Genomic DNA, 14,829 nt, shown 5'->3' on the forward strand with positions numbered 1-14,829 from the left:
AGCGTAAAAGAACCAATGGACACTCCCAGCACTGCAACATAGGCGCAAAAAGGATTGCGCGTTTCTGTATAACTGTTAAACATATCCTGTGTTGCATCAAATATATGTATTCATGAAATTTCAATTTATTTATGAATGTGGACTTATTTATACAAATGTTTTAACTTACTTTTCTATGTATTTATACATGTGTACTTATTTATTTACATGTTTTAATTTATTTTCTATTTATTTATGAATATGGACTTATTTATGTAGATGTCTTACTTTAAACATGCACCTATTTTTAATGGTACTGAAAGAAAAAAGCAAACAAAGCCTGATATTGTGAATGTAATACTAACAAGAAAACAGAAGTGTTATTTTTGAAATGTTTATGCAATTTAATAAAATGTTTATATTCTGAGATTTCTCGCTGTTTTACATTTTGTGAAGATGTTACAATTTGCATGTATTTCAGGGTTGTGGTATTGTCGCACAAAAATGTTAAGTCTGTTCTGGGGCTCTCCATGTAGTGTATATAGCCAAGTCTTTACTCTCAGTGCTGTGATGTCACTGCTAATGATGTCACTGGTGATGTCGACAGGTAACCCTGTACCGCAGGGATGCTCAAATGTGGGGCTCAAGGCCAGTAATACTGCTGGTAACAAGGCTGCTGCCACTGACTGATTAATGCCAGCAACTGGCCAGAGATTTAACTCACCTGCTGTCCCAGGTGTCTGTTAGGGGGACTAGAACCCCCCCTCACATTTCAATCTATTCTCAAGCTTTTCACATATTCACCTGAGCTGATGCATTTAACAGCCATTGTAACCATAAACCAGAAAGATATAACCATTTAAAGGCCTACAGGTATTATGTAAACACATCGTACACATGAACCTTAGAGACCCCTCAAAAGGTCCACACCGGACTACAGGAGAGCACATCCTCTCCTCGACGTAGCATTCCACCACAACTCGGCACGATACTATGAATGGCTGCATGCTGAGGAAATTCCCAGGGAGCACCCAAGGGATTCCATCAGGAATTCAACCAGAAATTCCAAATTGTGACAAAGGATGATTTTACCTGGCTTTGACTGAAAGAAAACAAAAGTTGAATTTGGTTGTTTGGAGAAAGTGGGAGGAAGCCATCATAAACTGCCAGCCCACAACGCCTGTGGCTAATGGTTAAACATGGCGGTAGACCTGTGATGGCATAGGCTGTCCCCATATTCCAGGATTCTAATGTCCCCAAACTCAATTATTATAATGTCCCCATATTTAAGGATTATAATGTCCCCATATTTCAGCATTATTTCAAGAACAGTGTCATGAACACAAGGATTAAATCAAGGCCTTCCCCGGAAACCACAATTACCAGATCGAAACATAACTGGAAAAAACTGCTGATTCTCAAGGCTGGTTGTCTGTAATTTTGTCTCATATTAATCTTTGAATCACAAATCCAAATGTCTTAAGTATATTAATCAAGCAAGTATACTATTTCACTCAACCCTTCCCATATATTTCATTTTCTTTGTGTAGATCTCTTGAGGCAGAGCTGTGTACATTTCCTGAAATTAGCCAGAGCTTCAGTTATCTGGACATTCATTACGTTTGGGCTCAGAGGCGACCCTGCTGGTCAGTGGGTACTTTTATATCCTTCCTTTTCTTTTCATTACATTTACTACAAAATGTACCATAAATACACCAGTTAATTTATTTTGAGGCGGCACGGATGGTGCAGTGGGTAGCACTGCCGCCTCACAGCAAGGAGGTCCTGGGTTCGAATCCCCGTCGGCCGGGGCCTCTCTGTGCGGAGTTTGCATGTTCTCCCCGTGTCTGCGTGGGTTTCCTCCGGGTACTCCGGTTTCCTCCCACAGTCCAAAGACATGCAGGTTAGGCTGATTGGAGAGTCTAAATTGCCCGTAGGTATGAGTGTGTGAGTGTGTGAGTGTGTGAGTGAATGGTGTGTGTGCCCTGCGATGGACTGGCGACCTGTCCAGGGTGTATTCCTGCCTTTCGCCCAATGTATGCTGGGATAGGCTCCAGCCCCCCTGCGACCCTGATCGGGATAAGCGGGTTCAGATAATGGATGGATGGAATTTATTTTGATACAAAATATACCTGTTCCATATATGGCGTCATTCCCATCACAACAGCAACAATGTTTGTAAATAAAGTTTTTACAATGCTTGAAAAAAGTTACTTGTCTATCATGGAAAAATGCAGATACAGTCAAGCACATGTCTGATGAGGACAGAGATTCCTGAAGTGATGACCTGAAAGTCATGTCCTGTCATTTCAAATTTAATTCAATTGAGAAATAAATTCCAAAAGTTACTGAATTGCTTACTGGACCTACAGTATATGTCTGATCTCATACGTATATCATATATAGTGTGGCACACCACCGCATAAAAAATATAAACATATTTATTTATTTTTTCCAAAAATATTCATGTCGCCAATAGTTTGCGCGGGAGGTAAAAAAAAACAAAAAAAAACGCCAGATCTAATGAGCAATGTCTGCTGCTACTCTTACCGCAGTTTACTTGTAATCAATAAAATGATCTGAAAAAACAACATATTAATGACGCTTTAGAAACTCCAAAGTCAGGACAACTGGTTTTCAAGACGTCCGATCTTTCGTCCGACTGTATAGGTCATCAAATCCCATTCATACCGTAAAAGCGAAATACCAGGTAATCAAGACCTGAAACCGCCAGGGAACTTCTACCTGCTGCAATTTCACTTTTTGAACATCACTCATGGAGGCCTTTATCAACCGGCTCGATGTGGAAGAAGGGCTCAGAAAACATCAAGACTCGAGAGGAGCAAGCAAGACACAGATCGCTTACCTGGATTATTATCGTATCGCCTCGGTTCGGCTCGGATCTTCGCTCAAACACAAAGCAACTCCACTTCGCTCGGCGCCGCCGTTGGTTTCCCTAAACGAAAGCACAATAATGCACCTAAAGGCCGTTGGGATGTACTGCACTCTGACACTCTTGAGCTGGAGCTTTGCTCAAGGGTGCACCTGGATGCAGCCTCGAGAAAAAGGCTCTCAAAGCAATTTCAAAGTGATCAGCTATCACTCCATACAACTGCTTGAACAGATGGTAAGTATCGATTTAAAATGATTCATGACAGGCTTACAATATCAAGACATTAGACAAAACTTCTCGACAAGAGGAACCTTATTATTGTCATATTGTCCTGTGTTCATGGACCTTTTTTCGGGGGGAGTGTTAACATATAAACATAGTATCTTCTCGCCCATAATTGTAATGTCCCATTGCTGTTTCTGAGATTACACATGTTTTCTTCTGAAGGGCGACGGAAATACACAACGAAAAACCAGTGCTCAGGTCCTGAACAGGCTCTACGAACATTCTGAAAATATGCAGGTATTGTTTTAAGATTATATGATTATATTCACTTTTTTAAATCTCTTTTGTATGTTTGCATCAAACTATTCTGAATCCGGTTCGCATTTCTCCTGACGGCTTTTCAAGAGCACATCTGTCATGCCATGTCCAACACTGACATTACATGACATGTTTCTGTACACAGGCCTAATTTAAGCATTCATGACATTTGAATTTCTATTTATTCAAAAATGTGGACGTATTTACGAAATTGATTTCATTTCAACGTGTATCTTTTTTAGTTTTAAGTAACATGAAAACGAAAAAAAAAACTGATGATCTGAAAAGCCTACGCTCAGAATCACGTTTAAATAGCAATATTCCCGTATCTCACATTGAACTAAATGCCAACACGATTTCTCCTGTACAGGCTGAAGAACGCGTCTTCTTCATCCACGAAGTCATAAACCATATAAAAGAGCTCTTTATTAATGGCAAATGTGACACTGTTACTTGGGACCAAAAAAACTTTCAGATGTTCCAACTCAACCTCGATCGTCAGGCCTCGGAGCTGAAACAATGCGTAAGTCAAAACTTTACATCTACTTTTCAGAATAGGCCTACCGGACACGATAAAGAGTATCGCTCATAATCGGCGTAAATTATGTATACTTTTCAATTAAACATTCAAATAACAGTGACTCAACAGGTTTTCCTGATTTTTATATGTATATATATATATATATATATTTGTTTTTTTGGCTGCACAGATAAGGACACTCAAGTACCGGGGATCTCACGCAAGTTCGTTTAAGAAAATAAAAACATATTTCAAGAGAATGCTCCTGGAAAGCAAGGTAAGAATGACGATACAAATCCGTTTTCAATAACATTAAACCAACAATTTGCACTCAATATTAACTGGATTGCTCATTCATTTGTTTGTTTATTGATTCATTGCTTGATAAGATTGCCATGTTGCCAGTTCCCTGACTAAACATATGCATTTAAAACTGGAATTTTCTGTTGTGTACAAAACTTATAGTTCACACTGTTCCATGATGCCAGTTCCAGGTTTCTATCTATACCCTGATGCAGATACATGGTTTTATGGGGTGAACACAGATACTGCTCAATCCCTATGTTACAGATGTAGGCCCAATTAAACATGATCACATATGTTAGTCTGAATGAACACGTTCTTTTGTTCGCAGAACTACAGCACTGATGACTGGGAGGCAGTCAGAGCCGAAGTCCTCACAAATTTACGAAGACTTGATATCCTGGCCAGCATGGAAAAATAGTCCTGGAGGCAAAGACATTGATTTACAGAAAGCGTAAAAGAACCAATGGACACTCCCAGCACTGCAACATAGGCGCAAAAAAGATTGCGCGTTTCTGTATAACTGTTAAACATATCCTGTGTTGCATCAAATATATGTGTTAATGAAATTTCAATTTATTTATGAATGTGGACTTATTTATACAAATGTTTTAACTTAATTTTCTATGTATTTATACCTGCGTACTTATTTATTTACATGTTTTAATTTATTTTCTATTTATTTATGAATATGGACTTATTTATGTAGATGTCTTACTTTAAACATGCACCTATTTTTAATGATACTGAAAGAAAAAAGCAAACAAAGCCTGATATTGTGAATGTAATACTAACAAGAAAACAGAAGTGTTATTTTTGAAATGTTTATGCAATTTAATAAAATGTTTATATTCTGAGATTTCTCGCTGTTTTACATTTTGTGAAGATGTCACAATTTGCATGTATTTAAGGGTTGTGGTATTGTCGCACAAAAATGTTAAGTCTGTTCTGAGGCTCTCCATGTAGTGTATATAGCCAAGTCTTTACTCTCAGTACTGTGATGTCACTGTTAATGATGTCACTGGTGATGTCGACAGGTAACCCTGTACAGCAGGGATGCTCAAATGTGGGCCTCAAGGCCAGTAGTACTGCTGATAACAAGGCTGCTGCCACTGACTGATTAATGCCAGCAACTGGCCAGAGATTTAACTCACCTGCTGTCCCAGGTGTCTGTTAGGGGGACTAGAACCCCCCCACATATTTTAATCTTTGCTCAAGCTTTTCTCATATTCACCTGAGCTGATGCATTTAACAGCCATTGTAACCATAAACCAGAAAGATATAACCATTTAAAGGCCTACAGGTGTTATGTAAACACATCATACACACAAACCTTAGAGACCCCTCAAAAGGTCCACACCGGACTCCTCGACGTAGCATTCCACCACAACTCGGCACGATAATATGAATGGCTGCATGCTGAGGAAATTCCCAGGGGGCACCCAAGGAATTCCATCAGGAATTCAACCAGAAATTCCAAATTGTGACAAAGGATGATCTTACCTGGCTTTGCCTGAAAGAAAACAAAAGTTGAATTTGGTTGTTTGGAGAAAGTGGGAGGAAGCCATCATAAACTGCCAGCCCACAACGCCTGTGGCCCACGGTTAAACATGGCGGTAGACCTGTGATGGCATAGGCTGTCCCCATATTCCAGGATTATAATGTCCCCAAACTCAATGATTATAATGTCCCCATATTTCAGGATTATAATGTCCCCATATTTCAGGATTATTTCAAGAACAGTGTCATGAACACCAGGATTAAATCAAAGCCTTCCCCGGAAACCACAATTACCAGATCGAAACATAACTGGAAAAAACTGCTGATTCTCAAGGCTGGTTGTCTGTACTTTTGTCTCATATTCATCTTTGAACGACAAATTCAAATGTCATAAGTATATTAATCAAGCAAGTATACTATTTCACTCAACCTTTCCCATATATTTCATCTTCTTTGTGTACATTTCCTGAAATAAGCCAGAGCTTCAGTTATCAGGACATTCGTTACGTTTGGGCTCAGAGGCGACCCTGCTGGTCAGTGGGTACTTTTATATCCTTTCTTTTCTTTTCATTACATTTACTACAAAATGTACCATAAATACACCAGCTAATTTATTTTGATACAAAATATACCTGTCCCATATATGGTGTCATTCCCATCACAACAGCAACAATGTTCGTAAATGAAGTTTTTTCGATGCTTGAAAAAAGTTACTTGTCTATCATGGAAAAATGCAGTTACAGTCAAGCACATGTCTGATGAGGACAGAGATTCCTGAAGTGATGACCTGAAAGTCATGTCCTGTCATTTCGAATTTAATTCAATTGAGAAATGAATTCCAAAAGTTACTGAATTGCTTACTGATCCTACAGTATATGTCTGATCTCATACGTATATCATATATAGTGTGGCACACCACCCCATAAAAAATATAAACATATTTATTTATTTTTTCCAAAAATATGAATGTCGCCAATAGTTTGTGTGGGAGGTAAATACAATTTAAAAAAACGCCAGATCTAATGAGCAATGTCTGCTGCTACGCTCACCGCAGTTTACTTGTAATCAATAAAATGGTCAGAAAAAACAACATATTAATGACGCTTTAGAAACTCTGAAGTCAGGACAAATGGTTTTCAAAACGTCCGATCTTTCGTCCGACTGTATAGGTCCTCTAATCCCATTCAAACCGAAAAAGCGAAATACCAGGTCATCAAGACCTGAAACCGCCAGGGAACTTCTACCTGGTGCAATTTCACTTTTTGAACATCACTCATGGAGGCCGTTTATCAACCGGCGCGATGTGGAAGAAGGGCTCAGATAACATCAAGACTCGAGAGGAGCAAGCAAGAGACAGATCGTTTACCTGGATTATTATCGTATCGCCTCGGTTCGCCTCGGATCTTCGCTCAAACACAAAGTAACTCCACTTCGCTCGGCGCCGCCGTTGGTTTCCCTAAACGAAAGCACAATGATGCACCTAAAGGCCGTTGGCATGTACTGCACTCTGACGCTCTTGAGCTGGAGCTTTGCTCAAGGGTGCACCTGGATGCAGCCTCGAGAAAAAGGCTCTCAAAGCAATTTCAAAGTGATCAGCTATCACTCCATACAACTGCTTGAACAGATGGTAAGTATCGATTAAAAATTATTCATGACAGACTTACAATATCAAGACATTAGACAAAACTTCTCGACAAGAGGAACCTTATTTTGGGAATATTGTCCTGTGTTCATGGACCTTTTTTCGGGGGGAGTGTTAACATGTAAACATATTATCTTCTCGTCCATAATTGTAATGTCCCATTGCTGTTTCTGAAATTACACGTTTTCTTCTGAAGGGCGATGGAAATACACAACGAAAAACCAGTGCTCAAATCCTGAACAGGATATACGAACATGCTGAAAATATGCAGGTATTGTTTTAAGATTATATGATTATATTCACTTTTTAAAATCTCTTTTGTATGTCTGCATCAAACTATTCTGAATCCGGTTAGAATTTTTCCTGACGGCTTTTCAAGAGCACATCTGTCATGCCATATCCAACACTGACATTACAGGACATGTTTCTGTGTACAGGCCTAATTTATGCATTCATAACATTTTAATTTCTATTTATTCAAAAATGTGGACGTATTTACGAAATTGATTTCATTTCAACATGTATCTTTTTTTTTGTTCTAAGTAACATGAAAATGGGGGAAAAAAACTGATGATCTGAGAACCACACGGTCAGAATCACGTTTAAATAGCGATATTCCCGAACCTCACAATGAACTAAATGCCAACACGATTTCTCCTGTACAGGCTGAAGAACGCGTCTTCTTCATCCACGAAGTCATAAACAATATAAAAGAGCTCTTTATTAATGGCAAATGTGACACTGTTACTTGGGACCAAAAAAACTTTCAGATGTTCCAACTCAACCTCGATCGTCAGGCTTCGGAGCTGAAACAATGCGTAAGTCAAAACTTTACATCTTCTTTTCAGAATAGGCCTAAAGGACACGATAAAGAGTACCGCTGATAATCGGCGTAAATTATGTATAGTAATTATGTATAGTTGTCAATTAAACATTTAAATTACAGTGACTCATCAGGTCATTTTTTTTGTCTGCACAGATAAGGATACTCAAGTCCCGGGCATCTCACGGAAGTTCGTTTAAGAAAATAAAAACATATTTCAAGAGAATGCTCCTGGAAAGCAAGGTAAGAATGACGATACAAATCCGTTTTCAATAACATTAAACCAACAATTTGCACTCAATATTAACTGGATTGCTCATTCATTTGTTTGTTCATTAATTTATTGCTTGATAAGATGGCCATGTTGCCAGTTCCCTGACTAAACATATGCATTTAAAACTGGAATTTTCTGTTGTGTACAAACCTTATAGTTTACACTGTTCCATGATGCCAGTTCCAGGTTTCTATCTAGACCCTGATGCAGATACATGGTTTTATGGGGTGAACACAGATACTGCTCAATCCCTATGTTACAGATGTAGGCCCAATTAAACATGATCACATATGTTAGTCTGAATGAACACGTTCTTTTGTTCGCAGAACTACAGCACTGATGACTGGGAGGCAGTCAGAGCCGAAGTCCTCACACATTTACAAAGACTTGATATCCTGGCCAGCATGAAAAAATAGTCCTGGAGGCAAAGACATTGATTTACAGAAAGCGTAAAAGAACCAATGGACACTCCCAGCACTGCAACATAGGCGCAAAAAGGATTGCGCGTTTCTGTATAACTGTTAAACATATCCTGTGTTGCATCAAATATATGTATTCATGAAATTTCTATTTATTTATGAATCTGGACTTATTTATACAAATGTTTTAACTTAATTTTTTATGTATTTATACATGTGTACTCATTTATTTAAATGTTTTAATTAATTTTCTATTTATTTATGAATATGGACTTATTTATGTAGATGTCTTACTTTAAACATGCACCTATTTTTAATGGTCCTCAAAAAAACAAAGCAAACAAAACCTCATATTCTGAATGTATTATTAAAAAGAAGTGTTAGCAATTTAATAAAATGTTTCTATTCTGAGAATTCTCGCTGTTTTACATTTTGTGAAGATGTCACAATTTGCATGTATTTCAGGGTTGTGGTTTTGTCGCAGAAAAATGTTAAGTCTGTTCTGGGGGCCCCTATGTAGTGTATATAGCCAAGTCTCTAACTCTCAGTGCTGTGATGTCACTGCTAATGATGTCACTGGTGATGTCGACAGGTAACCCTGTACAGCAGGGATGCTCAAATGTGGGCCTCAAGGCCAGTAGTACTGCTGGTAACAAGGCTGCTGCCACTGACTGATTAATGCCAGCAACTGGCCAGAGATTTCACTCACCTGTTGTCCCAGGTGTCTGTTAGGGGGACTAGAACCCCCTCACAAAGCTCAAGCTTTTCACATATTCACCTGAGCTGATGCATTTAACAGCCATTGTAACCATAAACCAGAAAGATATAACCATTTAAAGGCCTACAGGTATTATGGAAACACATCATACACATGAACCTGAGAGACCCCTCAAAAGGTCCACACCGGACTACAGGAGAGCACATCCTCTCTTCGACGTAGCATTCCACCACAACTCGGCACGATAATATGAATGCCTGCATGCTGAGGAAATTCCCAGAGAGCACCCAAGGAATTCCATCAGGCATTCAACCAGAAATTCCAAATTGTGACAAAGGATGATCTTACCTGGCTTTGCCTGAAAGAAAACAAAAGTTGAATTTGGTTGTTTGGAGAAAGTGGGAGGAAGCCATCATAAACTGTCAGCCCACAACGCCTGTGGCTAACGGTTAAACAAGGCGGTAGACCTGTGATGGCATAGGCTGTCCCCATATTCCAGGATTCTAATGTCCCCAAACTCAATGATTATAATGTCCCCATATTTCAGGATTATAATGTCCAAATATTCCAGGATTATTTCAAGAACAATGTCATGAACACCAGGATTAAATCAAAGCCTTCCCCGGAAACCACAATTACCATATCGAAACATAACTCGAAAAAACTGCTGATTCTCAAGGCTGGTTGTCTGTACTTTTGTCTCATATTCATCTTTGAACGACAAATACAAATGTCATAAGTATATTAATCAAGCAAGCATACTATTTCACTCAACCCTTCCCATATATTGAATCTTCTTTGTGTACATTTCCTGAAATAAGACAGAGCTTCAGTTATCAGGACATTCGTTACGTTTGGGCTCAGAGGCAACCCCGCTGGTCAGTGGGTACTTTTATATCCTTTCTTTTCTTTTCTTTACATTTACTACAAAATGTACCATAAATACACAAGTTAATTAATTTTGATACAAAATATACCTGTCCCATATATGGTGTCATTCCCATCACAACAGCAACAATGTTTGTAAATGAAGTTTTTTCGATGCTTGAAAAAAGTTACTTGTCTATCATGGAAAAATGCAGATCAAGTCAAGTCATGTCTGATGAGGGCAGAGATTCCTGAAGTGATGACCTGAAAGTCATGTCCTGTCATTCCGAATTTAATTCAATTGAAAAATAAATTCCAAAAGTTACTGAATTGCTTACTGAACCTACAGTATATGTCTGATCTCATATGTACATCGTATATAGTGTGACACACCACCCCATAAAAAACAAACATATTCATTTATTTTTTTCAAAAATATGAATGTCGCCAATAGTTTGCGTGGGAGGTAAATAAAACAACAAAACGCCAGATCTAATTAGCCATTTCTGCTGCTACTCTTACCGCAGTTTACTTGTAATCAATAAAACAGCCAGAAAAAACAACATATTAATGACGCTTTAGAAACTCCAACGTCAGGACAAATGGTTTTCAAGACGTCCGATCTTTCGTGCGGCTGTATAGGTTATCACATTCCATTCATACCTTAAAAGCGAAAAACAGGTAATCAAGACCTGAAACCACCAGGGAACTTCTACCTGCTGCAATTTCACTTTCTGAACATCACTCATTGAGGCCGTTTATCAACCGGCGCGATGTGGAAGAAGGGCTCAGAAAACATCAAGACTCGAGAGGAGCAAGCAAGACACAGATCGCTTACCTGGATTATTATCGTATCGCCTCGGTTCGGCTCGGATCTTCGCTCAAACACAAAGCAACTCCACTTCGCTCGGCGCCGCCGTTGGTTTCCCTAAACGAAAGCACAATAATGCACCTAAAGGCCGTTAGGATGTACTGCACTCTGACGCTCTTGAGCTGGAGCTTTGCTCAAGGGTGCACCTGGATGCAGCCTCGAGAAAAACGCTCTCAAAGCAATTTCAAAGTGATCAGCTATCACTCCATACAACTGCTTGAACAGATGGTAAGTATCGATTAAAAATTATTCATGACAGACTTACAATATCAAGACATTAGACAAAACTTCTCGACAAGAGGAACCTTATTTTGGGAATATTGTCCTGTGTTCATGGACCTCTTTTCGGGGGGAGTGTTAACATGTAAACATATTATCTTCTCGCCCATAATTGTAATGTCCCATTGCTGTTTCTGAAATTACACATGTTTTCTTCTGAAGGGCGATGGAAATACACAACGAAAAACCAGTGCTCAAATCCTGAACAGGCTCTACGAACATGCTGAAAATATGCAGGTATTGTTTTAAGATTATATGATTATATTCCCCTTTTTAAATCTCTTTTGTAGTTCTGCATCAAACTATTCTGAATCCTGTGCGAATTCATCATGAGGGCTTTTCAATCTGGCATGCCATGTCCAACACTGACATTACATGACATGTTTCTGTATATAGGCCTAATTTATGCATTCATAACATTTTAATTTCTATTTATTTTAAAATGAGGACGTATTTACGAAATTGATTTCATTTAAACATGTATCCTTTTTAGTTCTAAGTAACATAAAAATGTATAAAAAACTGATGATCTGAGAAGCACACGCTCAGAATCACGTTTAAATAGCAATATTCCCGAATCTCACATTGAACTAAATGCCAACACCATTTGTCCTGTACAGGCTGAAGAACGCGTCTTCTTCATCCACGAAGTCATAAACAATATAAAAGAGCTCTTTATTAATGGCAAATGTGACTCTGTTACTTGGGACCAAAAAAACTTTCAGATGTTCCAACTCAACCTCGATCGTCAGGCTTCGGAGCTGAAACAATGCGTAAGTCAAAACTTTACATCTACTTTTCAGAATAGGCCTACCGGACACGATAAAGAGTATCGCTCATAATCGACGTAAATTATGTATACGTTTCAATTAAAAATTCAAATAACAGTGACTCAACAGGTTTTCCTGATTTTTATATGTATATATATATTTGTTTTTTTGGCTGCACAGATAAGGACACTCAAGTCCCGGGGATCTCACGCAAGTTCGTTTAAGAAAATAAAAACATATTTCAAGAGAATGCTCCTGGAAAGCAAGGTAAGAATGACGATACAAATCCGTTTTCAATAACATTAAACCAACAATTTGCACTCAATATTAACTGGATTGCTCATTTATTTGTTTGTTGATTCATTGCTTGATAAGATTGCCATGTTGCCAGTTCCCTGACTAAACATATGCATTTAAAACTGGAATTTTCTGTCGTGTACAAAACTTATAGTTCACACTGTTCCATGATGCTCCAGGTTTCTATCTAGACCCTGATGCAGATACATGGTTTTATGGGGTGAACACAGATACTGCTCAATCCCTATGTTAAAGATGTAGGCCCAATTAAACATGATCAAATATGTTAGTCTGAATGAACACGTTCTTTTGTTCGCAGAACTACAGCACTGATGACTGGGAGGCAGTCGGAGCCGAAGTCCTCACACATTTACGAAGACTTGATATCCTGGCCAGCATGGAAAAATAGTCCTGGAGGCAAAGACATTGATTTACAGAAAGCGTAAAAGAACCAATGGACAGTCCCAGCACTGCAACATAGGCGCAAAAAGGATTGCGTCTTTCTGTATAACTGTTAAACATATCCTGTGTTGCATCAAATATATGTATGTAGGGTAGGTGCAGGGTGGAGGGCCAGTAGCGACTGAGGTTCGACCTTTGAAGGCGAACTCACAATACAGGAAGTGGTATACAACAATAAGGACACAGAGAGGTACAGAAACTAACCCGTCGGCGGTAATTGGAAAGAACAGAAATTAAGCCCAAAAAATGGCTGTAGAAAATAAAAACAACCCTCCGAAAACAGGGCGAATACACAGACCAAATATAGTGCTGGAAAGTGAGCACTGAGTAATAATAGTGAATCTCCCAAATAAAAGTACAACCTAGCAAAAACCGCTAGGCACAAAATAAACCCATGAGGTGCAGCTCAGGAAGAAAAACACAAAATAAAATACAATACCGGGGACAACGTCCCTCTACCACCGGCTCACACGAGCCCCAAACAAAAAGGAATAAATGAAAACCTATCAGGAAGGCGTCGGTGAACAAACACCACAACCGAGCGCCTTCCTTACCTATTTTTTGGTAGTCTCAGAGAGTTCTGATGAATAAACCAACACCGTACCTGACTCTACCAGTACAGCGTCTACCTGGCGTCTTACAGGCTTTGTGCAAGTGCGAACGTTGAACACAAAAGCAGTGAAGGGAGTCAGCACTGGCTTTAAATACTCTTGGGGAAGGTAACTCCCCAGGAGTTAATGAGGAACAGGTGGAACTAATGATCCTCGGCCCTCTGGTGGACTCACCGGGTACTACCTCCCACCAAGACAATGTATTCATGAAATTTCTATTTATTTATATTTGTGGACTTATTTATGCAAATGTTTTAACTTAATTTTCTATTTATTTATACATGTGTACGTATTTATTTACATGTTTTAATTTCTTTTCTATTTATTTCTAAAAATGGACTTATTTATCTAGATGTCTTACTTTAAACATGCACCTTTTTTAATGGTACTGAAAGAAAAAAGGAAACAAAGCCTGATATTGTGAATGTAATACTAACAAGAACTCAAAAGTGTTCTTTTTTAAAGGTTTATGCAATTTAATAACATGTTTATATTCTGAGAATTCTCGCTGTTTTACATTTTGTGAAGATGTCACAATTTGCATGTATTTCAGGGTTGTGGTTTTGTCGCAAAAAAATGTTAAGTCTGTTCTGGGGCCCTCCATATAGTGTATATAGCCAAGTCTTTACTCTCAGTGCTGTGATGTCACTGCTAATGATGTCACTGGTGATGTCGACAGGTAACCCTGTACAGCAGGGATGCTCAAATATGGGCCTCAAGGCCAGTAGTACTGCTGGTAACAAGGCCGCTGCCACTGACTGATTAATGCCAGCAACTGGCCAGAGATTTAACTCATCTGCTGTCCCAGGTGTAAATCAGCCCTGGTTAGAGGGGAAGAATGAAATCCAGCAGAAATTCTGAGACATAGATTTGAGTATCACTGCTGTTCAATAACGCATCACTGACTTCAGCATTACCCATGACACCAGAGCTTCAGTTAACAGGGCATTTGTTACTTTAGGGCTCACAGGCGACCCCTCTGGTCAGTGGGGGAAGTGCAGTCTACTGGGGTTTGCAGTCCACAGCTCACAGACTGTCTGGGCTCCAGAGAAAGCAGA

This window comes from Conger conger, chromosome 16 (assembly GCF_963514075.1).
Source record: "Conger conger chromosome 16, fConCon1.1, whole genome shotgun sequence".
Lineage (NCBI taxonomy): Eukaryota > Metazoa > Chordata > Actinopteri > Anguilliformes > Congridae > Conger > Conger conger.